The sequence below is a fragment of the Silene latifolia genome, chromosome 6 (genome assembly GCF_048544455.1).
Source record: "Silene latifolia isolate original U9 population chromosome 6, ASM4854445v1, whole genome shotgun sequence".
Lineage (NCBI taxonomy): Eukaryota > Viridiplantae > Streptophyta > Magnoliopsida > Caryophyllales > Caryophyllaceae > Silene > Silene latifolia.
This window is the reverse complement of record NC_133531.1, coordinates 75,293,558-75,298,598: the sequence shown is the minus strand read 5'-3', so window position 1 is coordinate 75,298,598 and position 5,041 is coordinate 75,293,558. Positions and strand designations below refer to the sequence as shown.

The window sequence follows — 5,041 nt, the reverse complement described above, 5'->3', positions numbered from 1 at the left end:
AAAAAAATAACATATAAATTTAACATATAAAAACATTCAACAATTAAAAAATTTAACATATATATAAAGGTATTTCTTCTAACCCCAACTGCTTTCCGCTTCTGAGGCGGAGACGTCCGAGCCAAGTAGATGTGAGTTTCAGGCCATTGGATGAAACTTCCAAGCGCATCTCCCAGAATGGTAATGTCGTCACGAATCGGGACAGCGGTTGCAAGTTTTCATGGCGTGGTAACTGTAGTTATCTCTACTTTGGTATGATTCGGCAAAAGTTTTTCGCCATGAACTACGATTTCGGCGCCGCAGATTTGATGTGCATTTCTACGAGACCGCGGCCAACACGCACATGTGGCTTTTCGGTTTTAGGGTCAGCAAGAATAACTGGCCTCTTGTTTACGGCCTGAAGAATATACACATACATTATTATATCTTTGCAAAAACGCTTCAGCATTCAAAAGATTTTGCAAAAACGCTTTCTGTCTCAGGCCGATTTTTGCACAAACTTCAACATTCATATAAATTTAACTAATTAAACACTTCATGCATACCTTACTGAAAACAGGGAACTGACTTGAAGGGGATGTATGCTGTTTTCCATCAGCCGTCTTCTCAAGTTGCATCTCCTTTTCAGACCCATTATTTACCTAATAAAATTAACCAATGGCACCATGTCAGAAGTTATAACATTAGAGTTGGCATAGCATTAGAGTTGGCAGGGAACACACCCCCTGATCTTACCCAAAAAAAAAAAAAAAAAAGGAAGTATTAGGTACCTGATCGGCTTTAGTTGTTACAACTTCAGAAGCATTATTAGGTACCTGATCTTTCTGAATCTCGTTGACCGATACTTCCTTCTCATGTATTGCCAAGGTAGTAGCGGCCTCTTGACCAATCTGTTGTACCTTATTATTACCCCCTTTAGAAATGACATCCTCCATCATCTTCACTTCATCTTCGGAAACTTACCTCCAGCATTCAGCTTTAGTAGTACGAATGCCATTAACTGAAGCTGCTCGCCAAGAATGTAATGTGTTAGCAATTTTTATCCCAACAATAACATGTGAATTGAACTTAAATGAAAATAATAGAATAAATGTTACCATGTCAGCCTTCTCAGACTTAGTCTTCCTTTTCTTCTTTATCTGGGCAGTTTTCCCATAATATTTCGTTACTCCAACCTGTAACGGGACGCCCCTCAAACGACCTGGATGTTCGGGTCGGCCGATCGCTCTAGCAAGAACGTCATTACGACCACTGGGAGTGAATTTCCCTTCTTCTACCTCTTTCAATACGTTGTCCTATAATATATTAAATAAACTTCAAATTATATTTGTGACTAAAATAATAAAGTTAGTAATGAACTCGTCTTAATAAAATAATGCTTACTATGTTGGCCAACACTTCCTCATCATATTTGTCATGCGACCGGGATCCTTTAGGCGTGTGCCCTTCTTTATAAGTTACATACCGATCCAAGTTGGTCACTCCCTTTGCCACCTACACATTAACATGGTAACATTTATACATGTAAATGTGTATCAATGCAAGTCCAAGTGTGATTAAAAAAATAAAGTCTCACAGGGGAATGCATGCTACTTACGAGGTTCTCTTCTATCTTTTCAGAATCGCCTCGAGAACCATACCATTTCCCTTTCTTGCATGAAATGTTAGCACGATTTCTTCTGCTAACGGCCTTCAAATAATTATATAAAAGCGCAAGTAGATGAGATAATAAAAAGATTATATAAAGGACTCATTAATTAAAAAAATGATAGGTAAATCGTTAAAAGGCGAGGATATTTAACCTGAAACTTCTCAGTAGTTCTCATCTTTTTGAAAAGATCCCATTGTTCCTGGTTGATGGTGGGACACTTGTTTTCTGGTGGGCTCTTACGCATCTCCCCCGTTGCCTTGTCCACATACAACCAATCCCTAGCAACGTCACACCTCCTCCGCTGTGGACATCCCGCCTTATGCATTAAATACGGATCATGGCTTTCATCGGGTATAATAAAGCCTTCCTATACACGAGCCAAGTATAACTCCGCCAATTTTGGATTCAAATTTCTAAAATCATCTAAATGGATAGGCACAAACTGTCTTGTGCAAGTACCAATCCAACTGGAGAAAAGACCCGCATTTGGACCAAAGAGGGAAACCCATCTCACTCCATGTTATTTTGAACGGTTGTTTAGCGGCTATAGCAAAGACAAGGACTTTACGGCACTTCGTAGCACCCCTCTCACCAGGCTTATTATCACGAGGCTTATTATTCTTTTGACTTCTTTTACGTTTTTCACCCATGATAATCCTAAAACCCAAATATGAATGATATAGGAAATGAACAACTTAACAACGTACATGCAGAGTATTATCTAAAACCCTAAACCCTAATAGGAATGAAAATTTAAAACAACAGATTGAGCTTCTAAAATCCTAAACCCTAATAAGAGGAGTGAAGTAGATGATGCGGGATGATAAAGATAACAAAGAAGACGAAAAACAAACAGATGCATGAAAAAAAAACAAGATGATCGTCTTAAAACCCTAATGACGAAACACAAAATTAAAGTGAACATACCTGATGATGATGATGATGATAAAGAGAACGAGCAGGATGATAAGGGAAGGCAACGGAATCTGGGCGTCGGAAATTGGGCGACGGCCGGCAACGAGAATGTAGAAAGCGAGGAAGAGAGAAGAATTAACTCAGGATACCAACGGTTGAACTAATAATGTTGTGTGTGTTTGTGTGCATGCTGTATGGGTTTCTAAATTAGTTTTTTATTAAGACAAACTATTGACAACGGGTGCTCAAAGAAGAACCGTCATTATATGTAATAACAACGGGTCAATAAAAGTCAACCGTTGTCAAAAGTTTATTACAACGGTTAAAATATACCCGTTGTAATATATTTTCACCAAATTTGCGCCAAAATGAAATATGTAAAAAAAATCATTGACAACGGGTAGAGGTACTACACCCGTTGTTGAAAGTATTAACAACGGGTAATTTAAATATAACCGTTGTTATTGTTGAACCTTTTTTAAAAAAATTATCGTAATTCCATTACGGTCCAAACTGTAATAATACATACGAAATAACAGAGAAGCACCATATCTTTGCAACATTATTCAAACAATTTCAACATCAGCATCCACATCTAATAATATGATCAAGAAAATAAGACAACACCAGCATGCATGCATACTGCATATCTAAGCTACAGGATTTACCATGTCATGCAAATTTGGGAATTTTTATTTAACAATATAATGACCATTATTGATTTACCAATAAATTAAACCATCAAATTATTGGTCTGAAAATGACTCAAAATGTTGGTCGTCCATATCTTTGTGTCGATGAACTATCTTAGGATCGGGGCGTTTCTTGGATGTCATAGTTTCTTCGTTAACCCAAATACCTTCACCATGGTCATCACGCATATAGATGCTTTCGGTGTCCTCATGATCGGTGTCAACATCATCGAAATAAAGATACGGTGGTAGTGATCCATTCCCTCAAAAACGACATCCCGATCATCATCACCATTATCGGATGGACTACTTCTTCTACTCCTTATAGACAGTACAACAGACCACTTCTTATCCATAGGATCGGTGACATAGAACACTTGTTTAGCTTGGGATGCCATTATGAAAGGATCATCCTTATTATTGCCAACCTTACCCAGATTGACCAACGTAAATCCCATATTATCCTTTCGGACACAATGGATGTTGTTATCAACCCGATTACGTCGAAACAAAGCCATTGTGAAATCAATGTAATCTAGTACCAATATTTCTTGAATAACACCATAATAAAGGCATTTTCCCCAAATAGGCTTTTTATCTTTTGAAGTAGCAAAGTGCATTGCCTCAATTCAGAACTCACACCACTATTTTGCATTGTGCTCAACTCATCTTGCTCGCGGGTGTAAAAAGTTTATCCATTAATGGCAAAACTGTTGTAAAAGGTGACCCTGGCATTTGGACCTAAACCAAGACGTAGTAACCTAGGAGAGATGTCATCACCAGTTTGATCAGTACACTGTAAGACAATATTCCTAAACCACTCTGAAAACGTCTTCGTATGCTTGTTCGGAATCCACTTCTCGGTCTTGTTTTGATGATCGTATTTGAGCTCATCTTTGTGTTGTTGAATATAAGGTTGCACCTCATCTTCGTTGTTTAGCGCATACATGTGTGCTAAATGCAACATTTCACGTGTCACAATTTTTTCAACCCGGCCCCTAATACCTTTTCCGGTCATCCAGTCACTATGACGATTCTTAGGAACGCCAATCAACTCCTCAGGGGAGAGATGAGCGTAACAATATGAAAGAGCTTCGTCTAAAATAGCGCGTTCAGCAATACAACCTTCCGGACGATACCGATTAAATGTATAGTCCTTGTAGACTTTTATCAATCTTTCGAAAGGATACTGGTATCTCAAGTACACGGGCCCAAGGTACAAAATCTCCCTAACCAAGTGAATGGTCAGATGAATCATGATAGTGAAGAAAGAGGGTGGAAAATACATTTCCAACTGACAAAGAGAGGTTACAACGAGGTCCTGCAATGAATCCGCGCCATCGGGATCGATGACTTTCTCGCATATGGACTGGAAGAAGAGACAGAATCTAGTTATAGCATATCTTACCTTTTCAGGTAAAATGGAACGAATAGCCACATGTAGTAATTGTTGCATCAAAGTGTGACAATCATGTGACTTTAACCCGGTGAGTTTTAGGTCTTGCATCGACACTAGGCTTTTGATGTTCGACGAATAACCATGTGGCACTTTAATTCCATTCAAGCATGCACAGAACTCTTTTCTCTCATTCCGTGAAAGGGTAAAAGCTGCTGGCGGTAAAAATGTACGATTACCTCTCTTCTGTGGTGCCAACTCTAGCCTAATACCCATCATTTTCATATCTTCCCTAGCTGCGGCGTTATCCTTTGTTTTACCAGGAACATTAAGAAGGGTATTGATAATATTATCACAGACATTTTTCTCAATGTGCATGAAATCGAG

At 38.6% G+C, this 5,041-nt stretch overlaps 1 long non-coding RNA gene across 1 annotated transcript; it reads right to left on the bottom strand.

The window, feature by feature from the left end:
• Nucleotides 1-329: 329 nt before the first annotated feature.
• On the bottom strand, nt 330-852 carry LOC141658799 (uncharacterized). The gene is made up of 3 exons (XR_012549435.1): nt 771-852; nt 546-641; nt 330-397 (listed from the first exon to the last, which is right to left on the bottom strand). It is a non-coding gene; the product is annotated as an uncharacterized LOC141658799 (long non-coding RNA).
• Between the last annotated feature and the right edge of the window lie 4,189 nt (nt 853-5,041).